This window comes from Perna viridis, chromosome 13 (assembly GCF_037379345.1).
Source record: "Perna viridis isolate PV_CMFRI_1.1 ecotype Kerala chromosome 13, ASM3737934v1, whole genome shotgun sequence".
NCBI lineage: Eukaryota > Metazoa > Mollusca > Bivalvia > Mytilida > Mytilidae > Perna > Perna viridis.
In genome coordinates, this window is record NC_142457.1 from 14,522,612 (window position 1) to 14,542,136 (window position 19,525).

The following is a 19,525-nucleotide window of genomic DNA, read 5'->3' on the forward strand; positions in this document are numbered from 1 at the left end:
CGTTTATATAATACATTTTACATCGATCACATCAAAGCACCATAGTAAAATTGGATATATTTTATTATATTTAAAATCAATGCTTGATGGGCTTTGATGAGATTAAATATGATGAAAACATATAACTGATTTCACTAGTTATGTCCCTTACCCTAGGTCTACCTCCTCAAATGACCAAGTGTATGTCAAAAAGCAATACAGCTAAACAAATGTTTATTACGATAGACGAAATGCATCACACGGAGTAGCACTTAACTAAAAAACAGTGAAAATTCACTAGCTCATGTCCATACATATAGATCAAAGTCATGCAAAGTATTTGCTATTGTTTTTGACGCTTACAACTTCCGCGGACAACGCCTAGCACAAGCACCACAAATATCAAAAAAAAAAAATATCTGAGAATATTATTATTCAAAGGTATATGTAACTCCAATCAAGGTATCTAATTAAATAATATAATGATGTCTTAAACATTAATAACAGTTATGATTTTTCATAGGCTTAAGTAATTTGTCAAATGGCCTGATTTAAATTCGTTTATAAACGGGCCCCCCCTTAGAAAATTGCAATTTCAAAAATTGTTGAAAAATTATTCAAGATACCCTCAGAATGCAGGATTTGAGGTTTGATATTTCAAAATTTTCTTGGGGAGTGTGGGGGGCATGCCCCAAAACCCACCTTGCAAATTTGGATCACTTCGTGATCCTCACCGGTGATCCTGTCAAGATTACGTTTCAATACGTTCTCGTAGATGCTTGTAAACAGCTACCAGGGTTACTGTTCTTGATTTGTTTTTGTTTTCATTCTTTTAAATTTAAAGACGATATTTGCAAAGCATATCAGTAAAATATGAAGTAAAAGTTGGTTGAATCGAAAATACTAGGTTATGCACACTAAAATAATTATTTATGTAATATTTGCACCAAATCATCCTATTATACACTCTGCCATGTCACCTTTTCAATTTTTTGATACTTATACAGTTTTCCAAAAAGTTTAAGGAGAAGTAAATCAAATACTGAGTATGTAGCGAATAAAACAAACCTACTTCATGTACCTAGATCCCAATAATTAATTTCTTTCTTCAAATATGTCATATACATATGTACAATTCGAGCGGGATTGATAAAAAATGTGTTACTTGTACCCGTACCAACTTTATATTTCCACAAAGATTCAATTTACAGGACATACGTATTTTAAAATTGATCAAGATATCTAGTAATCAAGATTTATTCATTCCACATAATGAAAGATCATGAACATTTCTTTTTTCGCTGTTTCTGTTTGTCTCATTTCTACTTGATCTTAATGTATTCTTAAACTTGAAAAAATAAATAAATGTTGTAATTATATACTGGATGGTGTAGTGGAGGTTTACGTAAGAAGCTGTAGAGAATTGATTCTGCAGTGTACCCAGTGGGATTATCCGTACTAGCAACGGGCAGATACAATATTGTTTAGAAATAAAATCTAAAAAATGGTCACTCTCCATGAACTATAGTAAAGTACTAACCTAAAAAAGGTTCAACTTAATATAATTTGAAAAAAAGTTAATCCATACATTTTAGACATCTTTTTTCCCAGTTATTGTAGTTTTAATAGCATGGGTATTGTGTGCCCGTCCTAAAATGGCGATAATGTAACATTTTAAAATTTGAAGTGATCACTTTACACGTTTTAAGTTTTAAGTACGGTTGTAAAGGCTGAGTGAAATACGACAGACATGTTGGAAAGTATCAGCAATTCTAGGTCGGTATTTTACCTATTTATTAGTTTGCTTTTTTTTTGTTTTTGTTTTTTTTTTTTTACATTTGTGGGGGTGGGGGTGGGGGAGGAAAGCACTATTAAAAAAAAAAACGGAAAATCAGTATAATTCTCACAGCGGTTAGATTTAAATAATGGAAATTAACATAAACTTGAATACTAACTGTTACATGTAGACAAACAAAAGAAATATGTAGCTGTTCAGCTAAGAAATGTGCAAAGGGCGACGCTACATGTGTTTCGTCTTTGCAATCTGTCCAATATGGTCATAAAACAAATCGTTCCTTATATAGGGGCACTTTTGGCGGGAAAATGTTCCGATACTTTTTTTCCTTTATAACGAGGTAAATTTCATTTCCCATGACCGGGGTCAATTGAATACAGGCCTACAGCTGCAGACGCTCGTTTTTTCTCTTGCTAACCGCTGCAGATGGGCCTTTCGAAATTATCGAAAATTACACAAATCATACGTCACGTGATTATAATCGGATAACGTTGCGTTAAGGAGGTAGACCTAGGGTAAGGGAAACAACTCTTGAAATTAGTGATATGTTTGTTTCATATTCAATTTCACCAAAACCTACCAAGCTTTCATCTGAAACAGAATGAAATCAATCCAAGTTACTTTGATGCTTACATGAGATTGATGTAAAATGCTAAATACAAACGCTCCAATAATTTTGTAAGAGTTGTGTCCCTTATCCTAGGTCTACCTCCTTAAATCATTCACATTTTCCCGACTTTGCATTTTCTTAGAAGGCCAGCTGCAGCGTCTAGAGTGAGTTTCAAACTCAGACTCTGTTTCAGAGCTTGGGTCAATTGAAGCTTTTATTTCTGTAGGATATGATTAAGGACCAAAATGAATAGGTGAAGAAGAAACACTATTGTACCCTTTTAATGCATGAACTACTTATTTTGTATGATTATTACATGGACTGCAACCTAACTAAATCAAAAAAAAACAAACAAAACAAAAACAAAACAAAAGAAAAGAAACCTGTATTTAAAAAAAAGATTCGCAAACGGTTGATTAATTATTGGGGTATAACGCCCGAGCAGCGATATTTCAGCTATATTCAGGCGAGATTCACAAAAGGGAACGTTCCTATGATTTTGGTATAAACATGTTATATTCTTTTAACAAAAAAACTTGTAAAACTGCTACTCTAATGTGTCAATTAAGTACCATTCTGTGTAAGAATCAGGCAAGGGGTGGCACATCATAATTCTCAATCTGGTCATTTTTGCCTCAGACATATTCAAATACATCTAGAAAACAACTATGGAGGTATTTAAATTTATCCTGAAGCATTGGTGACTTAGATATTGTTTGACTGCTTATATAAGGAAAAAGTTCGGGATATTTTCCCACTATTTTTTCATAGTGCATTTCAACTAAATTTGACCTATTAATATCTTGAAAACGCAAACTTTGCAAACACTTTGACAGTAATTTCTTGAGGTTATGAGATGTAAGTAAGTGGATAACGAAATAAAATATCTGTACTTTTTCGTCATGTGCCACACCTTATACACATTTTGCCTGTTTCTTTGACGGAGAAGGACTTGGTTACAATTGTATAATATGAAGTCACAACCCCCGAAATAAAGGCCCCGATAAAAAAGACATTTCTCCGAAGTTTGGTTTTATCTCCATACAAAATCATGAGCATTTCTTTTTTTCTCCCAAAATTTCGTTTAAACAATGTGCATTTTCATAGTATAGTTGTGAGAATTTCATTTCGTGCATGCAAATTAATAATGATCGTGCACAACAAGCGATCACTTTGTGCCATGCTTGAATGCCTTGAGTGGCGATAGGTATCTTACATTAATAAGTAGAGACACGTGGAGTAATGTCAAAATGTGTTGTTTTCTACTATTAATACTATAATCTTACCTTTAAATTGCATACTTTACCGGCCTCCTCATTATAAGAACAGGGGTTTTAAAACGTATCGAATAATACTACAGCTTTATTACTTGTGATACATATACGCACTGACGGGCCAATTGAATTTGAAACATTTCAGAGGAGGAGGGGTCACAATAACTTGTCCATTTACTTAACCTACGTGATTTGAATGAAGCTGCAACATTTAATTATCGTACTGGAATTACTTGTAAATCATGACAGCTAAATGCAAAAAATATACAAGTTAAACAAAAATAATACTGTTGAGTATACATGCAAAGAAGATGAAACATGAAGATAAATTATATTTTACACATTTTAAAGTCAAAGATTAATATTCGTTTTTTAGTTACGAAGTTGGTGCGGGCACACTGGCTATCAAACTTTTCATGTTTTTTTTTCTAGTATGTTTTATGTATCAAAACACGGCTTAAATAAGAAGGATTACATAAAAAAAAATATGAAATTGTTAAAAAGAAAGAGTAATCAAGGGAACAAAGTTTATAGAGAAATCAGAGGTCACCTGGCAAACATATTAATGCTACATGTAAGAAATGGATAAAAGGTCTCAGTCGTGTATTCTTTTCCCCATAGGCTTCTAAAGTATACCTTAAATTTTCATGATTTTTTTTTAAATAGACAAGGATTAATCTAACTCTTGACCATGTTTTTCAATTAAGGAAATGTCAAAAATAATTTTTAGGTCCATTTTAGAAAAAAAAAGGCACGAACGTTGGTACACCAGGACAGGTCAAACTAAAAATAGACTTTTCTACTTTCACTTTTATTTTGAGTTCATAAAATAGACCACTTTTCTGAAGCATTATTTTTCCATGAAAATATTGTTTTTTTTCTCAAAAACAATTTGTTTTGTGTGTCATAGATTGATATTTACCCTGTACTTGTGATGATAGTCATTTGCCAAGAAACAAAACAGGAAAAGGCAAAAAAAAAGCGTTCTATATTTTTAGCCGCCATGTTTTATGTACACCCGATCAGGAATATGTAATACAAGACTGATACCAAAAGAAGAGGAGTCTCTGACTTAAAAAATCTTTAAAATCCTGAACATGGCCAGCGAAATTCCTTAAGCCTTATTGTACAGCATTTACAAATAAAACGTTCATAGCAATTAATGTAGAACAATTAACTGCATTAACAACACTAAACGTGTTATATAAATCACACACCAGGCATTAAATCAAAAGTGGCGATAACGGCAATACATTGTAGTCCTTGCACGGATGCTTCATCTGACATTAAAACTGACTTAATGAGACCTTCAATGAATTAAAGATGACAAGATTATGTCTTAAGAATAACATTTAACTACTTTCAGCATTTTATATTTAGTAAATGTATGGTTGTCTTGTGGTTGTCATTCCTGATGACTTCTGTATTTCCACTGCGTGCTCTGAAGATGAACAATAAATATTTTAATGAACATATCAATGAGAAAAAAAGCAAGAATAGGATGACCGTGAGTATATTATATATATTCTTTATAACCATGGTGATGCATCTTCCCCCTTTTGCGGAAATAGTAGTCTCATCAATGATTTAAATGCTTCATACGTAAATTAGAATTTTCAAGACAAATTCTTGGATTTTCGATAAATAATCTTATCTATTTTTGAGATAAGTTCTTTAACTTTCAATATATAATCTTATTAATCAGGTTATCATTTTGAAATGGAACCCTCAAATATTAAATTAAAACAAAAGTGACAGATATCGGCTTTCGCTATCTTCTTTGGGAATTTTAAAAAATAACTTTAGTGAGCGCTCACATAACCTACGCATTTACAAATTGGATTGTCAAATAAAAAAAAATATTTTGAAAAAAGTTTAAATGTCCTTAATTTATGGAAACGAAACATAAAGAATGATATGTTCAGATGATAAAAACTGACACAATTCAATATCTATAGGTTTTATAATATGTGAAAGTTGAATATCGCAAAATATCAACTCAAGTAATTCAATTTCAATATAAAAACATGCCTCGGCGTGTTTGTTATGATGTTAAAATTGACAAAAAAAGTGAGTTTGTCCGATATTCAATTTTCACAAGTTATAAAACATATTTTTCTTATATTCCTTTGGAATTATTTCGCTTAACTTTCGGCATCAGGCATGGCGGCAATTATTACGATGGTTCAACTATGCTGTCGTGTCTAGAGAACAACGTTAGCGACGTAAAACATGGCTTTGACCACTCAGGTTGTATAGAAAATGATACAGTCACATATCAACCAATCGTAACGTCGATTTTTTTGTATATCGCTAGTTCGTACCATACCGTTCTTCGTGTGATATCACAAGTATATAGCCGTCCAAGAAGTAAACAAACGACCGAATTTCCCGTTTGCCACAAGGCTTTGTCATGAGTATCTTTTTAACCACTCTGCTCATCAATGTACAACAGAGACACACAGCAAAGGACATAATTAACCAAATTAGTACGTACAAATCAATAGAGGTAAATGAGCAACTTCCGAATTCAAATTCTATGCAGCATGGTTCACGGTACTTGGGACTTTTAGAAAGGACCTTTTGGAGAACTTCCTCTTTTCGTAGTACTTAAATCTCCCGTAATAACTTGACCTGAAGGTCTATATTTGAAAGGAGAGCTTTCCCAAGAATAATTAGTTAAGCATTGTTGTTGAAATCGAATATCATGTAGCAAAATTTTAACCTCTGTGGGGATTCGAACTCCAGTATTCTGTGCTATATCGTCAACGATATATGTATTACCCCCTCTCCTCTCGATATATCACTTTCCTTTCGGATATATCACCCTCTCTCCTCTCGATATATCACCCTCCCCACCGGAAAATAGTGTTGCGGACCCGAAAGCGTTCCGGATTTTAAAATTTATTTTTACTTCCGTAAACACCAGACGACAGTCAGTCAAATTCAGTCTGTTGTATTTTCTTAATTATGACGACGTTCGCCGACGTTGATGAGGATGATATACAGCAACCTCTAGCTGGCAAAGATTCAAAACAAACTAAAAGAGCAGTTGAACGTTCTGTGAAAAGTTATTTTGAAAAGATTTGGAACAGAAGGGTGTCGATTCAGCTTTTGAAACTTTCACCAAGCCAGACCTAAATGAGCATTTGAGAACTTTTTACGCTTCAGCTCGAAAAAAAGAATGGTAAATCAATGAAAAAGAACACACTAGTTTCTCTGAAAGATTTTATTAGTATCTGAAAGATGAACTTGAAATAAGCCTGAAAAATGACACTACATACACAACACCTAACAATGTGTATTCAGCAGTGGTTGCTGAACCCAGTAATCAAAGTCTAGGATCCATTGTACATAAACACTTATATATCCCGATGATTTGAACAAATTATGACCCTTACAATGTGGCTAATAACCCAAATACACCAACCGTATTAATAAACAAAGTCTGGTTTGATATAATGATGCATCTGTGTAGGAGGGGAAGTGAAAACATGGAAGAAATGGCAAGAGACACCTTTGCAGTACATATTTGTATTCTAGATTTCATTGGAAAAAATGCACATTTATTTATTTATTTATTTATTTATTTAATCAACACACGATATTTAGTATCATACATACATTTTGTAATTATTTCTGTATGTGTCTTTCTATAGATTCGATTATCAGAAAAGAATATAACAATAACTCCACAAAATTAATTTGCATGAATTTGTGTGAATGCTTGTAGACCTATAAACATATCTATAAAAAAGCATATAGACAGTCAATTTATTATTTAAAACCTGACCAAAACTGCATCCTCTCCGTAAAAATATTTTTTTCCAATAGAAAACAATCCAATTATGAATGTATAATTTTGATTTCTTAAATTCTGTTTCAGGTCAAAGATGAGACGGTTGAGAACCATGAGGCCAATAGAAATCTGAACGACACCATGGGAGATGGAAGGATGTACGAACAAATTGGAAATCCAATCTGTCCAGTCGCCTCGTTTACGAAATACATTTCAAAGCTGAACCCTGATAACAATGCGCTATGGCAACAAACAAAAGACACATTTACTTTAGATGTATGGTATACAAAGTCACCATTCGAAAAAAAAACACTCTCTCGTCCATGATGTCGAAAATATCGATACTTGCAAAATTATCGCTTATATACACCAACCACCCTAACCGCTGAGATGGACAAAGCTAAAATTGACACTCGCAATAGTATGCGAGTCTCAGGTCACACAAGTGAAACATCAACTAAACATTATACCTGAAGGCTCAGCGAAAAGAAAAAAAAGGGAAATATCGCATTGTTTAAGCGAAACCTTCATAAACAAAGAGTGTACCAGTTCAAAGGTCAGTAAATCGTCAACTTCTACCGCAACATCTGTAATTGTGCCTGTAGTCAACGCTTAAATGTTGAAAATGTTTTACCAAATGACTTATCAGAACTAAATTTCCTATTTGCAAATGAAAATTTACAAAACAGTTTCTTTGACAATTCTATGGATCAGAGCATTTAAAACAAAGCACCAAATCAGGTTATGGCGACAACTTCAAATCAAATGTCCGGCCAAGTCCTCCCTAATCAATTCAACCCGATGCAGTTTAACAATCTTCCGGAATCCAGAAACATGAATGTGATGCCATATGTCTCGAACAATATTTGAAATGTGAATTTTCACTTTCATTTGAGATCAACTTTCTAATTTTCAAATTTGTTATCTTTTTTTTTTTTGTTACTTTATTAAATTGTTGAAAGATAATTTGTATTTTCTTTCAGTCAATGACATGTTAACGATATATCACCCTCTCTCCTCTCGATATGTCACACACTCTCGTATTAAGTATGATATAGGACTTACTGCCTTCAATAGGGGTGTTACGCTAAGCATCGACTTCGTCCCGGATGATACATTTACCTCGTGTGATTCTCTAGCGTAACATCCTCTACTACAGACAGTATGTGTATAATACATGTATGTTATTTCAAAAGCCTAATTCAACCCTGGAATGGTTCGGAATGTCGCTGTTCAGCATTCAGGTAGCTTTCTGTTCTATATCATGCTTCCAAATATGCGTCTACTAGAATAATAGTACTTCTGCTTTAGATTTAGTTTCTGCATGTTGATATATTTTTATGCTTAGTTCCCTGCTATATTATTATGTTTTAATATGTGCATACTATGCTTAATTTGTGCTTGATTGTAAGTACAGCTGAGCGTGTATGTCCTTGCCTTGTTTTATGTCATGTTATTGTTTTATGTTTGATCAACAGCTCCTTAGAGCTTGTGTTTGTAATTATGACATGCCGAATCAAATAAAGTTTTCTTATTTTATTTTCTGATCCTATTTTGTCATGGTCAGAAAAGTCTTTGGGTCGAATTGTTCGGTACTGTTAAGCAATATAGTTCTTATGAATTGTGAAACGTCTTAAAAAGTAATCAAGGGAACCAAGGTTACAGCAGTAATCAAAAGAATATAATCCAGGGACAAAGACCAGACATGGAAAACAGACATACACAACAAAGAACATAAAGTAACTAAAATCATACATACAAAGTAACAAAAGCAAATGAGCAACTCGGACTCCACTAAAACTGGGAGCATGGACCAGGTGCACCGGTAGGGTAAGCTTTTTTAGAAACACCCGCCGTGTTACTCATAAAAAGTCAAGTCTGGTGTAGCCGAAAAAGGAAATGAAAACTATGACAGGTTGAATAAATCAGTTTCCATGGCGCAGATGGGTACACCGTAATGATCCATGAGTTCAGGATGACGACTTTTTGTAGTGATGACTTCAATCTTGTAGCAACATAATCCTAATCCTAATCCAGAAGCCTATTTGATAGAATTCTAGCGCATTACAAAAAGTCACAAACGGGCGGAAAGTTGACCATTCTGAATAAAAAGTCAACACGTTTGTCGGAAAGTTTGGTCAACAAACCGTTTATAACCTTTCTCGCTATGTCATCACTGGTGATATGAACATAATTTCGAATAAGACTCTCAAAAAAGGTAATATCGGACTGCTCAAAGTTCAAAGAACCACAACATGTAAACAAGGTAACATAATTTCACAATAATAATGGTAACAGATGGTTTATATGAATCTGTAAAACATGTTGGAAGAAATAAGAACCAGAACTTGACTCACTATCAGAAGTGGCAAAATCAGGTCTTTGGTATGAATACTGAGTAATGATCGACCAAAATTAATATTCAAAGACGTATAAGCTGCAAAATTTCTTTCCTCTCTTTATAAGAAAGATGTTGTTGGTCCTGCGAACAAAGCTTTTAACAACATTGTTTTGCAAGTAAAGCGCATTACTACGAATTTGTAACTAAAGAGATAGATTAGGGTAATCTTACATACAAATGAAGAACGTTCGACAATTTTGGATACTAAAAACAAACTGAAGATCTTTTAGATAAGCTGAAATGTAGTAAACTCTATCAAATGTTTGCCTTTCAAACATTATGTATAAACTTGGCTGTCAATAAATTGAAAGCATTAAGCAGCAGCGGTGGAATTGATGGCAAATTGATTGTATTAGGTTATAATTCGACATATTTTTTCTAATACAAAACAAAAAAGACCAAAAGTGCTACACCGAGTGTGCTAGAGTTTTTCCTCGACAGCATATTTGTTATTTTCGGAGCCAACATTTTTTAACTAAGTATAAGCATGCCAACTGTTTGTTTATTCTGATAAATTCGATTTTCGTCAAATCCTGTGCAAGACAAACTGTTTAAGATGTCTGATATCAAAGAGTAATCAAGTCCTCTAAATGCATAATCATAAATTTAAAAAATGGCTTCCGTTTAATTATTCACCAAACAAGAACAACTACTACTGACACAGCATCTTCCGGGTCATATTTATATCTTCACTGACTTTCTTAATTATTTACTTGTATGTTGTTTTTTTTTTCATCTTGAAATGTACAACTACCAAACAAAGTTCAAGACTTTTTAAAACTTTTGGCTAGGATGTACATTTTTTCCTTTTCTTTTAATTTTCACTTATATTTTGTGTATATCTTCTGTGGCAATTTAATGCTGCCAATTTTTTTAAATATACCGGAAATAATGAATCGTAATGGAAACGAGAGTTCAAACTTGTTATAAAACTTGGTCTAAACTACCATTTATTCTGATTTTATTGATTTCCAAATAACTGAAAAAATACAATATTCACGAAATGCGCAAGTCTTCTTCTTTTGAAACTAACTGGAGTTACTGTTTAAATTATTAAATTGATATGTATAACAAGGGTAGCTATGTAAATAACATATGATATATCTAATGTATTGACTTGTCATCATCATTATTATGTTCCCACTATTGCGAGATAGTAATGATATTAAAACAAAAAAAAAAAACAAAACAAAACAAAAAACAAAATAATCGAAAACTAACAATTCATGAACTTTTTGTACATAAATATGAAAATAAAGACAAAAATTAGCAAAATTACTTTCCGTGTGTTACCAAGTTATTAGACAGCAGTACAAATATTTAAAATGTTTTATTATAATTGCAAAATATATTATTTTATATCCAAACAAAACATATCAAAACGGAGTATTAGAAAACAATATTCATATGATTCTTCATACTAAACTGTAGTCTAGAAGAAGTAATCATACTTCTTATTTGAGAACAAAAAAGTGTCAAAACGATAGTATGCCATATTCCCTTATTTAACTCACTTTTTTGATTTTTTTAAATATAATTTTTAATCGTTAATTGTCATTTAGATTTTTGTATTCTTACATGTACATGTGGGTATTTGAAATGCACAATAACCAAATTATTTTAAATTAAATGTTCGCTTTTCACGCAGGTTATGCCAACATCCTAAAAGTCCAAATACAAACAAAACTTACTTTCTCATCTTTCGATATTTTTTTTAATTTTTGGTTTTTAATTCTTCTTGTATGCAAATTTTCACTTTTTGGGTTGTTTAAGCTACTGGTGTGAGATTACGTCTTGAAACATGTTTATAGCATACCCAAAGTTTGCTGTATCTATATGGCTAGTATTGATAGTCTCTATACCATGCAATTACGGTTTGCCATGTAGTCAGTGAGTGTGAAAATATTTGTTTTTTGTTTGTTTGTTTTTGTTTACTTGGTTTTTTTTTATAATAAAAAAATCCAAAAAAAAATCTTTTTAACAAAAATCTTGGAGAACAATGGCCAGAATCAAAATGAAGCCGTGGTTGAAACTTGTTTATAACTTGTTCCTTTATTTGATGAATTAGTATTGTGCATGGTATACATCGTTCATGTTAAAAGACGGATGATATTTATTGCTCTGAACTCATTTTTCTGTTAATTCAAATCCGCTATTCTTCATTTTTCCCCACATTATAAATCAGGTCATATGAATAATCTCAATTGTTAATGTTCAAAACATATAGTAAGGGCAGAGTCAAAAGAAAGTATCTCTTCATATCACAATTGAAGTTTAAGTTTCTGATATATATCTCACGATTTAATCGAAAACACCATTTCCAATATTGTTCAGGCTGAATTTGTAAAATGAAAGCTATCTAAACAGATAAACAGATTCCCTATTCGACTTCAAAATTGGGTAAATTCAAACAAACGTTCGCTTGAACATGGTAAAAAAAGACATTTTATTTGATATTAAGAGACTGTTAAAAGGGTTTGGTTTAGGCAGGTTTCGGATTATGAATAATCGGTTTATACAGTTATCACTGCACATATAATCAAATCATGCATAGTTTCAACCACGGCTTCATTTTGATCCTGGTTTTGCAAGATTTTTGTTTAAAATATTTTTTTGTTTTTTGTTTTTTTTTTTCATTTTTTCATTTAAAAAGTTCTACTGGATTTGAAGAATTTTATTCAGTATATAACATTACTGTTAGGATCAGGAATTGAAGTAAACACGAGGGAAAATGTGTAGGAAAACAATGCAGGAACAACAAAAGAAATCACAGCAATAACAATTCTAATGAAACGAGAGACTGAAAAGGTATATGCCTGAAGATGAATGACACGAACTCCACTGATTGAATAGAATGAACCATGACCTTTTAATTGTTCTTTTTAACAGAATCACCGAACAAACAATAACTTTATAGTTATCATATAAGACAATTAGAAAGATAAAGAAATAAAAAATAAAAACTCAATTGTCATTTCTATTTATTTGGGATGAAGATTTGCCAATACATTAGTCCACGTTTTGTTTTTTGTTGTTTTTGTTGTTTTTTGTTTTTGTTTGTTTTGTTTTGTTTTGTTTTCGATTTTTTATTTTGTTTGGTTCTTTGTTTGTTTTTTTTATTTTGGTTTGTTTTTTGCTTTTTGCTTTTTGTTTTTGTTTTTTTTGTTTTTTCTCCCTTTAGTCTTATTATTGAGTCTCATTAATTTGAACTGCGATACTATTGGCTTTCGTATTGCGACGAAACAAAATGCCTTAATTTTCAGATGAAGGCCATTATGTAGCCACAATGGCAAAAAAGGTATACAATGCGTTGAAACTCATTTCCATACATCGCATATTTATCGTACCAAACTAGAAATGATGTAATAATATTCATATTACAGCTTTAATATATGGATAAAAAGAGTTTTGAAATGTAACATTATAAGTAGTTTGCATTTTAGCAAAAAATTCTGGTGATTATTCAAAATAAGATTAATTATGACTAGTTCATTTATTTTTGGCAAACACCACAACTAAAATGTATATCATACTGAACTTAATAATATGCTTGTTCATCACAATATTCAATGATATTCGTTTTATCTACTATACTTTTGGTCTTACGGTAGTGTTGGGTTTAGTTATTTGTGACATATCTTACTGCATATGTATGAGTTATCTTACAGTTAAATATCAATATCGTTACCATTTTAGACAAAGATAAAATTTTGAAACCAAAAGGGTAAAAATAAATAAGCATGACATTTTTTCTTTCATTTTGTTTTCTTTTATTATCTGTTCGGTTATACTTGGTTTGAATTTTCATAGAATGAACCATGACCTTTTAATTGTTCTTTTTAACAGAATCACGGAACAAACAATAACTTAAACAAAATGACCAAAACATAGAATAGTGAACACGGAGACAATTGACATACATGGTATTTACAACACAATAATATTTAACCAAACTAAGATAATTGAAAAGAAAACATACAGTTCATAAAACAAACTAAATTACTTGCAATATGAATTCTCACAAAGTAAACATAAATTTTCAACAAATTTAAATTGAAAAATAAAACAAAACTCAACAAAAAGCAAAAAAACATCTGATGCTCCAAATGCTTATCGTGTCCTGACCTGGCGGCGATACTCACCATATGATAACTGAGGTAAGATATGAAAAATTTAAAGGTCGTTCGGTTGTTATTCAAGTAATCAGACTTGAATTAAATTGAAAATTGTGTATTCCGTAATTGAGGTCATCATTTTAGAATAGTCCATTTAGCTGTGAATACGACCATTTAATTTTTAAAATTTTAATTTTTTAATATCTTTTTAATTTTAAAGAGTAATCAAGGGAAAAAGGGCCATAGCGGTAATCAATGCAATCCAGGTACAAAAACCAGAAATGGAAAACAGACACACACAACAAAGAACATAAAGTAACTAAAATCATACATACAAAGTAAAAGAAGCAATGAGCAATTCCGACTCCATGGGCCAGGTGCACTGGCCGGGTAAGCGTCATCTGCTTTTCTAAAAACACCCGCCGACTTGCTCATAAAATGTCAAGACCGGGGTAGACGAAAGAGGAAAGGAAAACTATGACACGTTGATCAAATCAGTTTTCATGGCGCAGATGGATTATTCATAAAGATAACACATTTTATGGAATACATGTACAGAAACGATGTGAAAATGCTACCCTTATTAAAGAAATGAGAAGTGCTGACATAACTCGTGTTGTCATTACCATAGCCAACATTGTATCTTCCTGCCCATTATAGTCATAATTCAAAACAAAATTTAGTTGGATAAAAATATTAAGGACAAAAGTCGTGAACCTTCGTAATTTGTTTGCATGAATTCTGAAGGTGATTGATCATTACAAAATAAATTTATCTTATATATATATTTAAAAGTTGAAATATCATTCCACGAATTATTTATGTATTTTTTTTCGTATATAGCATAGTTATCAGTTGACATGTTACAAGTCCATCTCATATACGGATAGACCTTTGATAAGTTTGATCAGTGTTACAATCTATGTAACAGTGATCTAGTTGATTTGAGCATCACAAATATAATCAGATTTAGTCAAATTTGTGCAAAAAACAGCAATATTGAATTTATGAACTATCTATAAAAAAACGAAAGAAAAAAAAAACAAAAAACAAAAAACAGAAAACAAAAACAAAAAAACAAAACAAAACAATACTTTCTCTCTTGACCTTTTTAAATACATGATATAAAGAATATTATATGGCCAAATCGATATCACAACTCGACCAATTTTGATCCCTGAAGCATGCGGCCCTTAGAGTCTGATATTGGTATCTCGTGAATGATATAGCATGTGATACGGATTTTGTTCTATATTATTCTCTATATGTTAAGTCTATGCTTAAGAATCGCAAACAAAGAAGAAATGTTAGTTATAAGACAAAGTTTATTTTGGAACAATAAACATTTATTCCTAAAACACTCGAATCCTCTCATTTCCATCCTTTAAAAAAATACTTCTAAGATGGGAAATGTTTCAACCTGTAAATGTTCACCTTGGTTTTTTTTATTTTCGATATTGTCAATTATTAAGGCATCAAGACAAAAATTAAACTTAGACTCAGAATCAACAAAATGACCAAAAAATAGAATAGTGAACACGGAGACAATTGACATACATGGTATTTACAACACAATGATATTTAACCAAACTAAGATAATGAAAAAGAAAACATACAGTTCATAAAACAAACTAAATTACTTGCAATATGAATTCTCACAAAGTAGACATAAATTTTCAACAAATTTCAATTGAAAAATAAAACAAAACTCAACAAAAAGCATCTGATGCTCCAAATGCTTATCGTGTCCTGACCTGGCGGCGATACTCACCATATGATAACTGAGGTAAGATATGAAAAATTTAAAGGTCGTTCGGTTGTTATTCAAGTAATCAGACTTTAATTAAATTGAAAATTGTGTATTCCGTAATTGAGGTCATCATTTTAGAATAGTCCATTTAGCTGTGAATACGACCATTGGCGGTTTGCCATATCCTAGACCCCGAATGAGTCCGAGGGCGTTCCCTAAATTTTATATGTTTAAGAGTAGGTCAACCGCTGAGTGTTGTTAAAACATTTCGGACGCATACATTTTGTATGAACAGTTGTGCATTGTATATGCAAAAATTATGTAAATAAATACCATCTATCTTATGTGACCAAAAATTTCACAGGGTCACTTCATGAAGGTCTGGCTGTACTCTCGGCTTGATGTATTAGGAGTCGGAAGTAGCCATACAGGACTTTCTGTTGCATATTTCAAACCCCAGCGCGCTAATTAATATGCAAGTGAATGATACGATACATGTGAGATATATTAAATTTACATCAGTATCAACTCTCACAGAATTACAAAAAAAATTAATCGTTAAGGTAATTCCTACAGAAGTTTTATGGTCGTCATCATGAACTCGTGGATCGTGATCGTGTATCCATCAGCACCATGAAAACTGATTTATTCAACGGGTCATAGTTTTCCTTTCCTCGTTTGACTTTTTATGAGCAACTCGGCGGGTATTTCTTGAAAAGCAGAGGACGCTTACCCTACCGGTGCACCTAGTCCATGCTCCCAGTTTTTAGTGGAGTCCGGGTTGCTCATTTACTTTTGTTACTTTGTATGTATGATTTTAGTTACTTAATGTTCTTTGTTGTGTATGTCTGTTTCCCATGTCTGGTCTTTGTCCCTGGATTACATTCTTTTGATTACCGCTATAACCTTGGTTCCCTTGATTACTCTTTTACATTAAAGCTGTATAATCTTCGAATAGAATGATAAATAAAATTTCACTTAAAATTTACACAAGTCGACTGAGGGAAGAGCCTTAAATCTCCATTCATTTCATAATCCTATTTTTTTTAAATATTTCCCTGCAAGCATAAATATCATGTTTTTTTATTTCATAGTTCTTCACCTGGGCAATACTTGGTTTAATACAACTACTATAATCCCGAAAATGAACTATTATATACATGTACAAGTTATCGCTAGTATGTTACATGCATGAATTCTTTCAGTATCTGTGTAATTTCACTGAAGACGCAATTGACACGCGTGTCACATATTGTCTGTCGCCTAAACTACCAAAATAGATGTCTGAATGCATGTATTGTATGTTTAATTTTGAAAACCTAATTAGGTCGGGGAATCTTAGTCCTGATTAATGTTTTATGAAATTATGACTTACCTAAGTAACATGAGTAAGGAGCATTTAAGTGTACAAATAAAACATACATATAAAATGACGTTTAAAATGTTACAATGTTACATACAATTTACTATGTATTTGTTGACATGTAATAAATTTGCATCAGCAACATCTTGAACTATTCTTTATATTGTTACATAAACAAATCCCTTCTAATTACCTACAGATCAATAACTATACTATTTTAAAATTTAATCATGGCATCAGGTAGTGAAAATGTGATAAATGAATATATCAAAAACACTCAATGTGATCTCAAGGCCATTTATGTTAAACTTTTTAATTTAATTTATGACACTTGTCACATAACAGAAAGGTGATCTGTTGGTTTAATGATCACAACTTTCAAAAACGATTTTCTCAACAGTGTGTAAACAGGGAGAAAACTAATTACTTTTCTTTCTTTCGTTTTTGTAGTTTCTTAATGAACTGGAGATTTTTGTAGAGAATAAAATATAGAAATTTTAGAGACAGTAAATGATTTATGTCAAGAGTCATTACATGTATGTAAATGTGTCGATCATTCTACATGCTGATGATACATTATTATTTAAAACTGCAGAGGGTTTGCAACGAACACTGACATACTTGAACGATATTGTGATGTTTGGAAAGTAAGAATCAATACAAACATACTAAAGTTGTTCTTTTTTAGAGGAAGGGAGTTCAAACGTGTTCAAGGTTTCAAGATATATGGAAACACCATAAAAGTATTGATCCATATTCTTAATACAAAATTGTATTTAATTGAAACGGAAGATTTTGCGCTACAAGAAAAAAAAACTTCTAATCAATCAAGAACAAATATCTTTATATATTTTATATACATCATTCAATAACTTAAGAATCCCGATTAATCTCCAACTAAAAAATGATTCACTTGTAAAACCAACTTTATCAAATGCCACTGAGACTTGGGGTTTTGAAAACAAAAATAACCTTTAATTTCTATTCTGTTTTATAGAAAAATTTAAATTGGAAACTTATTTACCTAGGATCAGCAAGACTGAACGAATGTACATAGCCAAACATGCTCAAATATCAAATTTCCGATAGAAAGTGGATGATGGTCTGGAAAACAGAGACGAAACAGAGTTTGCCATCTTTGCTACGATGGTTTTTATGAATTTTACTACATTTTTGTTTGTTACATTTTGAATATAAACTAAAGGGGATGGTGTCATTGTGTAATGTGCAAATGTATAGAAACGTAGCAATCTTTATAAGAAAAATATGACGATTTCTGTATGAAATGTATACTGAACCTGTATGCTTCCTTCTTTATGTGATTAAGGAGGTCGACCTAGGGTAAGGGACATAAGTGTAGAAATCAGTGATACGTTTGTAACTTATCAGTCTCACCAAAGCCGTTCAAGCTTTCAATAGAAACAGAATGAAATCAGTCCAAATTACTTTGATGCTTACATGAGATTGATGTAAAATGCTGAATACAAACGTTCCAATTATTTCTAGGAGCTGTGTTCCTTACCTTAGGTCTACATCCATAAGTGAGTTTTATATTTGTACTGTATATATTGTGTGAATACATGTTTGTTTATAACTGAAACATACTTTTGCACCCACTTGTCTGCTTCTCTCAAGATACAAGGTGAAATATTTCTAAAACTTCTTGTAAAGTCACATATCAAACAAATAACAACTTTAGCGTATCAGTCAACAAAACTCTATTATTATTATTTTTTTTATTGTTGCGGTGTTGTTCAAAGTTTTGCAACTAGACATCAAATGTAGAACATCCGCAACACATTTTGAATACACATCAAGTAATACTTATAACATATCTTAAAATAAACCTATGCCAAGCACAATGGTTTTGATGCAAACAATAGTGTCAACTTCCTTTATTTAGACTGTACGACTAGTTCAGAGCAGGGTTTATTCTAGAAGTAAGTCGTTCTCGTTCTTTCTATCAAGGGATGTTCAATCAATTGTCAGGCGTTCGGAGATCGTTTTTCATACACCAACATGCAAAGTGGGGATATATAGTGATGGGTGTTCCGTCCTTCCGTCCGTCCACATATGCGTCCTTTCGTTACATATGGGGCATATCTATATCTTAAATTCTTCAGGTCTTTTTGAAATGCCTAAAATGTTTTTGTTTACAAAAATAGTAGTTAAATGTATTTATTAACTTTGACACTACAGAAGTTTTATGGTCGTCATCATGAACTCGTGGATCGTTATCATGTATCCATCAGCACCATGAAAACTGATTTATTCAACGGGTCATAGTTTTCCATTTCTCGTTTGTCTACCCCGGACTTTTAGAAAAGCAGATGACGCTTACCCTGCCGGTGCACCTGGCCCATGGAGTCCGAGTTGCTCATTTGCTTTTGTTACTTTTTATGTATGATTTTAGTTACTTTATGTTCTTTGTTGTGTATG

The 19,525-nt window shown here is 32.0% G+C and overlaps 1 pseudogene; it reads left to right on the forward strand.

Annotated features, from left to right (window-relative positions):
• The first annotated feature begins 6,628 nt into the window (after positions 1-6,628).
• Positions 6,629-8,789, forward strand: LOC148599691 (uncharacterized; annotated as a pseudogene).
• The last annotated feature ends 10,736 nt before the right edge of the window (positions 8,790-19,525 follow it).